This window comes from Schistocerca nitens, chromosome 10 (assembly GCF_023898315.1).
Source record: "Schistocerca nitens isolate TAMUIC-IGC-003100 chromosome 10, iqSchNite1.1, whole genome shotgun sequence".
Classification (NCBI taxonomy): Eukaryota; Metazoa; Arthropoda; class Insecta; order Orthoptera; family Acrididae; genus Schistocerca; species Schistocerca nitens.
This window is the reverse complement of record NC_064623.1, coordinates 221,291,546-221,302,153: the sequence shown is the minus strand read 5'-3', so window position 1 is coordinate 221,302,153 and position 10,608 is coordinate 221,291,546. Positions and strand designations below refer to the sequence as shown.

General features: G+C 44.5%; 1 non-coding gene across 1 annotated transcript; it reads left to right on the top strand.

Annotated features, from left to right (window-relative positions):
• Nucleotides 1–1,474: 1,474 nt before the first annotated feature.
• Nucleotides 1,475–1,546, top strand: Trnae-cuc (transfer RNA glutamic acid (anticodon CUC)). The gene has a single exon. It is a non-coding gene; the product is annotated as a tRNA-Glu (tRNA).
• The last annotated feature ends 9,062 nt before the right edge of the window (nucleotides 1,547–10,608 follow it).

The window sequence follows — 10,608 nt, the reverse complement described above, 5'->3', positions numbered from 1 at the left end:
TAGTTTTATTTGCAGATACGGAAACAACTTCAACAGGAGCTTCCAACACCAACAAGATGACAAGTTGTAGCAGTATAGTATACACTAGTAAACCAGCGATTCCTTAAAGAATCGAAATCCCATGTAAAAATAGCTTCAAACGTCATATTACTTTACAGATGAGTTAATGTGTTAAATATTTGACGTTCAGCATGTAAGCGAGAAAAAGTTTATAAACCGTTTCAAATTACCCTTAAAGTTTGTCAGAAGTCGCTGAGTGGTCTCATTGTGAAACACTGGATGAATATAGTCTGGGTAATTTGTTCTCGATTTTAAGCAAAAGCTGGTTTTCCGCACATGTGAATATTTACGGTGTTATATCTGTTGAACTACAATGATGTAGTTTTGCAGGTATATAAAGTGAATAAGGTGTTCAATCGGTTGCGAATAGACTCAGTATTAAAGAAGTCATAATTAAAACGGAATGTCCGATGCTGTGGTTTTACTGCAAGAACAGCGAAAATGTAGTGAGCCATAGACTTTTCGCTTTCATCATTTTGTGGGGGTGACAGCGATAAGAAGTTTCGTGAAGCTTTGAAATTAAGTGTAAAGTTTCTTGGAAATGATGAAGGTCTCTCATTCCCAAATACTGAATGAATGGTGTCCGGGTATTGGTGTGGCGTCGGTTAACGCTCCCTCAAGACAAACACACAGTTCTTAACTATAATACTTTTCTTATTTCGTTTAACGTTCAACATAAGATTATACACCTCGTAATGAGTAGATTAAGACAGTACTTTGAATTTTTGAATTCAATCTATAATTGCCAAATACTGAAAATGAAATTTTGTTTTGCCCGTGGAAGTTCTGCAACTGGTCGCTTCTGTCGTTCTAGAAGCCCATTACGGTTTTCGTAAGTGTATTATAGTAATCACCTGAAAATGTAAAAGCACTGGCTTGGTTGGTTGTCGCAAATATGTTTTCAACTGCAGAATTTTATACGATTGTGGCACCTAAACATGAAAAAATTAATTTTATTTGCCCCTGTAGCTATCCCGTTCATATCCCCACATTGCCTGAATTGCTGTCATTCCCAGAAAGCACTGTATACGTGAGGCTGGCTGCAAAGGTAAAGCAGCTCATGCTCACCTCCGTAGGTTTGCGAATGGAACTGTACAGCCTCCGCAATACTAAATCAGCTAGCTGCACGTGTAAATATTTGTACAAAGCGCCTTATACAACTCACGGGATGAAATGAATGAGCCGGCAATTACGGTATTGTCTGCTGTTTCATAACCGCGTGCCGCAGTATCTCTTCGGGAATTCCCAGCCCACACTAGATTTGTCTCCTTCCACACTAGTTACAGATTCCGCGGGGCGCACTGAAGTCCAAGCGGAGACTCATAATTCAGACTGTGCATCGACTACAAAACTGTGCTATAACACAAAAATTTTGTCGACTACTTAAACAAAACAGGCCATCTAACAGCTATCATCCGGTATGGTCTAGTGGTTAGGATAGCTGGCTCTCACCCAGCAGGCCCGGGTTCGATTCCCGGTACCGGAATTTATTTTGATATCAACTACTAGAAACGCTTGTTCTTGCGTCTTATATTACTCATGAATCTCAGTTGATTTCTTTCTTTTGTGCATTAAATGTTGAAACGAGAGAAATCAAAGGTTTCTAAAAGATGCGGTCGACTACACAACTGTTCTACTGGAATTCACCTGTTCTGTATTTTGTAGCTTGACGGAATACTCCCGTGTCCTGATTCAAAAGCTACAGCTTAAATTTTGTTGCAATATGTTTAACTTTCGGCATATCGGTTTCATGCTTTTTTGCCAATAAACTGCACATATCTCATGAAGTCGAACGAAGTACCTGCAGATTTAAAATACAGGGCGCAATGGCAGAATACTTTCTGCAGTGTTGCATTTCATGGAATGTGAAACAGCCATCCTTCGCACTGTGTACTTCTTCCAACACAGTGCTTCTGACGGTGGACTACTTTTTCCACATTTAACTTAACGAAGGCCGTCAACCTTATGTTCTTTATTAAGGATTTTTGCGCATTAATTGCATACGGAAGCACGTAAGTTGGTTTACACGCATTCGAGAGTAAAGCTTTAACAAAGACAAAATCTAAACATTGCGCCGTCTGTCACTCCATCTCTTATCAAAAAGACACACATTTGCACATAATTTCAGTGCAGCTCGGATACAAGTATAAGAAAGGGTAGAAAATATGACAAGAGGCAATTACCACGGAACAAGGCGCCGGAGATAAGGTGTCTTTCATATCAAAGTACACAGAACAACATCCGAACTTTTAAGTTCAAATTCACTTTGTTAGTGTCAGTGGGATTGGGAAAAAGCTGGAATCTCTGGAAGAGGCAAGGCTGGATGGAGTCGCCGTTACATTCTATAGAGATTTTTCTACGGAGCTAGACTGTTTTATAATATGCTTTAGGTCACTCTCGCAAATACCTCTGCCCAATAGTTAGAAGGCGGCCCAAGTGTACAAGAATGGTAGCAGAAGTGATTCACGAAGCTACCGTCCATTGTCATTCAGATGTATCTGCTGTAGGATCTTAGAACGTTCTGAATTCAAGCGTGATGAGATGTTTCGAACAGATACCAACCAGCATTGATGCCGAAAACATCGATCACGCGGATGCCATCTCGCTCTTTTAATGTGCCGAAAACCACGTATGAAGGCAGGCTGGCTGATACAGTACTTTCTGACTTCCCGAAAAACTTTGAGCCAGCGTCACACGAACGCTGGTTAAGTGAGGCACTATCGTATGGGGTAACGAGCGAAGTCCCGTGAGACGATTCAAAGTCGCCGACAGATTCCGGACCCATGCCTATAAGTTTCTTTCTCCTGAGCGCCAGGAATTTCTCCAGTAACTGAATGTTTCTTTTCATACACCTTGTAAAGCCAGTCATTTTTCGTAGCTTCATGTGAAAATACACTCCTGGAAATGGAAAAAAGAACACATTGACACCGGTGTGTCAGACCCACCATACTTGCTCCGGACACTGCGAGAGGGCTGTACAAGCAATGATCACACGCACGGCACAGCGGATACACCAGGAATCGCGGTCTTGGCCGTCGAATGGCGCTAGCTGCGCAGCATTTGTGCACCGCCGCCGTCAGTGTCAGCCAGTTTGCTGTGGCATACGGAGCTCCATCGCAGTCTTTAACACTGGTAGCATGCCGCGACAGCGTGGACGTGAACCGTATGTGCAGTTGACGGACTTTGAGCGAGGGCGTATAGTGGGCATGCGGGAGGCCGGGTGGACGTACCGCCGAATTGGTCAACACGTGGGGCGTGAGGTCTCCACAGTACATCGATGTTGTCGCCAGTGGTCGGCGGAAGGTGCACGTGCCCGTCGACCTGGGACCGGACCGCAGCGACGCACGGATGCACACCAAGACCGTAGGATCCTACGCAGTGCCGTAGGGGACCGCACCGCCACTTCCCAGCAAATTAGGGACACTGTTGCTCCTGGGGTATCGGCGAGGACCATTCGCAACCGTCTCCATGAAGCTGGGCTACGGTCCCGCACACCGTTAGGCCGTCTTCCGCTCACGCCCCAACATCGTGCAGCCCGCCTCCAGTGGTGTCGCGACAGGCGTGAATGGAGGAACGAATGGAGACGTGTCGTCTTCAGCGATGAGAGTCGCTTCTGCCTTGGTGCCAATGATGGTCGTATGCGTGTTTGGCGCCGTGCAGGTGAGCGCCACAATCAGGACTGCATACGACCGAGGCACACAGGGCCAACACCCGGCATCATGGTCTGGGAAGCGATCTCCTACACTGGCCGTACACCACTGGTGATCGTCGAGGGGACACTGAATAGTCCACGGTACATCCAAACCGTCATCGAACCCATCGTTCTACCATTCCTAGACCGGCAAGGGAACTTGCTGTTCCAACAGGACAATGCACGTCCGCATGTATCCCGTGCCACCCAACGTGCTCTAGAAGGTGTAAGTCAACTACCCTGGCCAGCAAATCTCCGGATCTGTCCCCCATTGAGCATGTTTGGGACTGGATGAAGTGTCGTCTCACGCGGTCTGCACGTCCAGCACGAACGCTGGTCCAACTGAGGCGCCAGGTGGAAATGGCATGGCAAGCCGTTCCACAGGAGTAGATCCAGCATCTCTACGATCGTCTCCATGGGAGAATAGCAGCCTGCATTGCTGCGAAAGGTGGATATACACTGTACTAGTGCCGACATTGTGCATGCTCTGTTGCCTGTGTCTATGTGCCTGTGGTTCTGTCAGTGTGATCATGTGATGTATCTGACCCCAGGAATGTGTCAATAAAGTTTCCCCTTCCTGGGACAATGAATTCACGGTGTTCTTATTTCAATTTCCAGGAGTGTAAAATGGCTTGGGAAATATAATTATATTTTATATAATTACGTATAACATTTAATGTTGAAAAATAACCTTAACACTCGCAATACCAAGGGGGGAGGAGGGGTATATTCTATGACACACCTTTTCAAAATGAGCACCAAAGAATCTGGTATAGGCATGCTTATCCAAATACAGAGATATGTAAAGAGAGGGAACATTGGGGTCAGAAATTCTCCGTACGAAGACACGGACCAGCCACTAGGCAGAATATTACGTAATAATAATTAAACTCGTGTTACAGGACTGGCTGGAGGGGGAAGTGTGAAAAGTGTAACAAGGTGTGACACTCTCCCCAACTGAACCTAATGAGGGAAAACAGGAGTTTATGCCACTTAAAAGAAGGGATCAGATGATAGAACATATCCTGACACGTCACGGAATTGTCAGTTTTATGCTGGAGGTAAGTGTGGGTGGCAACAAATGTAGTGGGAGATGGCAGTAAGCAGATTCAGGCGCATGTAGGCTGCAGTAATTACGAACTGTAAGACGCTACAGACAATAAGACGCACACTAAATTTTAAGCAGTTTTTTAAAATAACCTTTCTACCATTTTTATTATCAGATTGCAAATCCAGACTAAAAAATTCTTTGTTTATAAAGCCGAACTAACCTTTCACATCCCTATCGTCGTCTGAGCTTCCTTGTCCTCCTCCTCTCTTCTTCTTCTTCTTCTTCTTCTTCTTCCTCTTCGTCGTCATCGTTGTCCTCTTCATACATATAGGAAGGTCTTCACTGCCATCGAGAGCGTCTGACGACGCGCACCTTGAAAGACTTAACAATAAAGTCTCCTCTCACGATAGACGACGACTGTTTTATGCACTGACACACTTGTTTGATTGTAGGTCGTTCTAAAGATCCCTTCGGCGTGAATTCATGTTCGGTTTCATCCATCACCCATTCGTTATTAGCAGGACATCAAGAGGTTGTATTTGTGAAGTAATACCTCTCGGAATAACAGCAAGTTCTGTATTTCCCCGTCTCAATTTCAGCTGCTGTCATGTACATGAAAACAACACCTGGCGATATATCAAAAGGTTCTGGCATTGTTTTGCTCTTGAAAATGATCACTGGATTAAGTTTAGTACCGTATGCACAACATGAAAGGACAGCAGTGGAGTGAACTTTTTTTAATTCCGCTTGCCTTTACAGTTACGGTTTTAACACCTTTCATGGCAACAGTTTTGTTACTCGGCACATCAGATGTCCATATTCACTATTTGGCTTAGTTCCACACTGTTTTTCTTTCGATATTCAGCAATAAAGCGATGGAAAGATAATATTTTCTCTTCATATTCTTGCGGTATTTTGTGAGATATATTGCTTTTGGTTCGCATGCGAAGTCGATGACGCCTCACAAACCTGTAGCGCCAGCCAATTCCACCCTTGGAGTCTGATAAGGTCCACTGTAGCGCTGGCTTACGAGCGCGTTTTGATTCATCCTTGTATTAATTCCAATGCCATTTTGACGGTGTCCTTGATCCATTTCAATACGTCATCTAGTTTCACCCATTTTGCATTCAGTCCTCTATTTGCACATTTAGTCTTCCCCATTTTTTTCAGTTCTTCATAGCCCCCCAAGCGCGAGTACTTTTCTCAGTTGGTGGGCGGCCGAAATACTGTTCAGCTACTCTGTTTCCACGTTCTTCTGCATATGCTGTTACTTTCCATTTATAGGCCGCGCGGGGTAGCCGTGCGGTCTGGGCGTCTTGTCACGGTTCGCGAGGCTTACCCCGTCGGAGGTTCGAGTCCTCACTCAGGCACGGATGTGTGTGTTGTCCTTAGCGCAAGTTAATTTCATTTACATTAAGTGAGATTAAGTAGTGCGTAAGCCTATGGACCGATGACCTGAGCAGCTTGGTCCCACAGTTCTTACGACAAATTTCCAATTTCCGTTTCCATCTATAGCCCTCATTATATGAGTACCTTTTATTTTTTCCATTACCAAACTAGCTACGAACGAAAATATTGTGCTTTTAGCGATAAAACAAATCACTTTCTATTCAAGGTCACTGGCACCGTAGACTGCAATGACGCATCATAGGCTAGAAAGTGTTCTGGGTTCGTGATGGCGTGAAACAGTGTTAGCAAGCTTGTGAATGCGCGCTGCTCGTGTTCGTCGCATCGGTGCACTGCTGCCTCAAGCTAAATGCAATGTCGCCAGAGAGAGATGTTTCCTGCGGTATCGATTACATGACTATTTATAAGACTGGCGGGAATTGTAAATCAAACACTGGACACTTTTGTATTAATTTCGAGTATAAGACGCACCTGAGGCAAAAGTGCGTTTTATAGTCCGTAAAATTCAGTATACAGACGTGAAGAGGCTTGCAAAGCGTAGAGTACTGCGGACAGCTGCGTCAAACTGGTCTTGTGTGTGAAGGCCGCATCACGTGTACTGATTCGCATGGGAGGTATTGAAAGGTCTCTGTTGGATTCCTTTCATGTTAATTTCTTAAAACTGTTGTCATTTACGGCATACATTACACTTCTAAATTTACTGTGGTGTTTCTGACTATCTGGGAGGAGACTGAGCAGTGGAACGTGTTACTTTTACACATAAACAAGAACGATCTGTCGCATTACTACACTTTAAAACACAGTTTATTTGTAATTCGTGTCACACAGTCTCATACGGAACCTACATCCGCTTTCTTTTATATACCGTATATGGTAAGATACTGTCATCCCCTTTCCCTTCTGTGTGAAAGGATGAATGAGCAAATGTGTTTCTAGTTGCATGCTCGATGGTAGCAGACAAGCCTGTCTCCTAGAGAACAGTAGGACCAACGTCGGAACAGTTAGCTACGCTTTCTAAAAGCAAAGAGGTTTCTATTCTTAGTATGGTCCTGTCTGTCCCTTGTCATGTTGGCATAGGAAGCTCCCTCTCTGGTCACTTCCGTTTGTATCTGTTAAGCGCCCTCGGTAGGGGCCCAGGTCAGTCTGTCCGCGGCGAGTGTCTGAAGTGGTAAGATCTCCGGCTAAGCGCGTGTCTGCTAAGTCCGTAGGACAATGGATTTCTTAAGTTCAGCCTAACTGAAAATTTAATCACCTTTATTTCAGGTTTAGATCTAAAATATCTAATGTTATCTTAAATTGCAACGCAGTGTAATTCGAGTGTGAAGTTCAGAATATATTCCAGTAGTTGCTTTGTCACTACTTTGTGAGTAAAGTGGAACCACGTGTTGATCAGTAACTCTAACTAAGATCATCAATCTTCAATGCGAATGTGCGTGAGATTATAACGTCTCGTCTTGACAATATTTTTCAATATATCAACTTTTCTTTATGTTCAACCCACGTGGGGTGTACTTTGTGAGACCAGTACCACGTGCTTATACAATTGTTTGACCCATCAGGTTAATAGTAAGACGATAGTAACCAGTTCGAGGTTTTTCTTTTGTAAATTGCGTTTCGATGTAGTTTATTTTAATTATCAAAATTATTGTGGAGTTACACTCTTTGTGGAAACCAAGTTGACCACGAGAAGCATAAGGTGTAATCATCAATGTAGCCCTCAGCTATTCTTTTCGGGAAGATTTCACATAGTATAAATGTAGTATACCAGTGTGTGGTAATTTCATGACGGACAGGATTGCGCTACGAACGTATCTTCTTTGGGTGAAAATTGAATCGGTTGGTTGTGGTTAATTTCCTCTTGCATATGTTTCAACGTTCTTCGTGTGTTATTTTATGAATGCAGTGTTGTATGCAGTCTCCCAATCTTGGCTCCATATTTGATGTGTTCCGTAATATTACAAACTCACATTATCACAATCCTAAATAAGGCACCAGTTTAGTTATGAATCAAGTTTAAGGGAACAATGATCAATGTTAAAATAAATGTCCAAATATAAAGTGATTTATTTCTTTTTATTTAAATTCTCTTTATATATATATATATATATATATATATATCACCGGTTGTCGTAAGATGACTTTTAAAAGACTATAATTAATGTTAGTCTGGTCGGGAATTTGGTAAGCTAGACTGGATACCTGGTGAAACAGTTGCTCAGTAATGCAAGGTTAACTTCCCCACATAGCTCACGGCTTTTAAGCTGCTTTTATTGTCTTGAATATCAGCACCGCTTTAAGAACAACTTAATGCATCACCATTACAGTATGCACGTGAGTGAGGACTTCAGTTACGAATTACTGAGTGCTATTGGCGGAGGTGCCACGTACGCCTGTACTGAGGGGTGTGTGTGTGTGTGTGTGTGTGTTTGCGGGTGGGTGGGAGGGTGGGTGCGTTACGCAACGCGTGAGCCACTGCCGTGACGCACAGACTGCGCGGGTTTACCGCTGTGCTGGGAGATTAGGCGCCGCTCACGCACATTTCGCAAACGCGAGCCGACTCTGCCGGAAGTGTTCAGGGTATCTGCAGTCTTCCCTCGCGTCGTGGGAATGGGCAGGCGCTTCCCGGAGCGACCGAGTGCACGCCAAATATTTGCCCTGGTACACGTCCGCTATCAGCGCGCTCGCAGTGGACTGAAAGTTAAGGTTATATACAGCCGCTACTTTTAAAGGAAATCAACAGAAACCCAAAAATAAATGAATCAGTCAGTTTCACTGATACTACCACTACGCATTTAGGGTGGACGTATTTCCATTATCTACGTTAAGAAGACATCAGGAGAAAAAATTTATTAGTACGTCGCCCAAACTTGCGTGCTGTTTTGATCGCAGAGGTACAGAATTACACACTGAAGCACCAAAGAAACTGGTACACGAATCCGTATTCAAATACAGAGATATGTAAACAGGCAGAATACACCACTGAGGTCGGCAACGCCTATATAAGAGAAGAAGTGTCTGGCGCAGTTGTTACTAATGCTACAAGCGGAGGTTATCAAGACTTACGTGAGTTTGAACGTGGTGTTCTAGTCGGCGAACGAGCGATGGGACACAGCATCTCTGATGTAGCGATGTAGTGGGAACTTTCCCGTACGACCATTTCACGAGCGTACCGTGAATACCAGGAATCCGGTGAAACATCAAATGTCCGACATCGCTGCGGCCGGAAAATGATCCTACAAGAACGAGGCTATCGACGACTGAAGGGGATCATTCAACGTGATAGAAGCGCAACCCTTCCGCAAATTGCTGCAGATTTCAGTGCTGGGCCATCAAGAAGTGGCAGCGTAAGAACCATTCAACGAAACAACACCGATATGGGCTTTCGGGGCCGGACCCTCGTATACTCTTGATGACTGCACGACAGAAAGTTTCACGCCTTCCCTGGGCCGTCAATCCCGACATTGCATTGTTGATGACTGGAAACACGTCGCCTGGGCGGACGAGTCTCGTTCAAAATTGTATCGAACGAACGGACGTCTACGGGTATGGAGATAAGCTCATGAATCCGTGGACCCTGAATGTCAGCAGGGGACTGTTCAAGCTGGTGGAGGCTCTGTAATGGTGTGGGGCGTGTGCAGCTGGAGTGATACGAGACCGCTGATACGTCTAGATACGACTGACGGGTGACACATACGTGAACATCCTGTCTGATCACCTCCCTCCATTCATGTCCACTGTGCATTCCGACGGACTTGGACAATTCCAGCAGGGCAATGCGACACCCTACAAGTCCAGAATTGCTACACAGTGGCTCCAGTAACACTACTCTGAGTTTAAACATTTCCGCTGGCCACCAAACTCCCCAGACATCAACATTATTGAGCACATTTGGGACGCCTTACAAGGTGCTGTTCAGAAGAGATCTCCACCCCTTCATTCTCTTACGGATTTATGGACAGCCCTGTAGGATTCACGGTGCCAGTTCCCTCCAGCACTACTTCAGACATTAGTCGAGTCAATGCCACGTCGTGTTGCGGCCCTTCTGCGTGCCTACACGATATTAGGCAGGTGTACGAGTTTCTTTGGCTCTTTAGCGTATACGTCAGTGTTAAGTTTTGTCCACTATGACACAGTCCTGTCCACGGACATACTAGTTACGGCTTCCGCAGCTAATTATCGGCTAATATGTAACCTATATCTAAATTTCCTGCACTGCTGAGATGTACGGGTAATTTAATATAGTGCTGACAGCACTGCGTGTACAGCAGAGACCAATACAATTAAATAAAGAATATGGAAAGTGCTATGCACTTTTCTGACTTACGCTCTCCTCTACACAGAGAGGATATTTTTGTTCATATTAGAGACAAGTTAATAGTACGAGGCTACATTGGCTGTC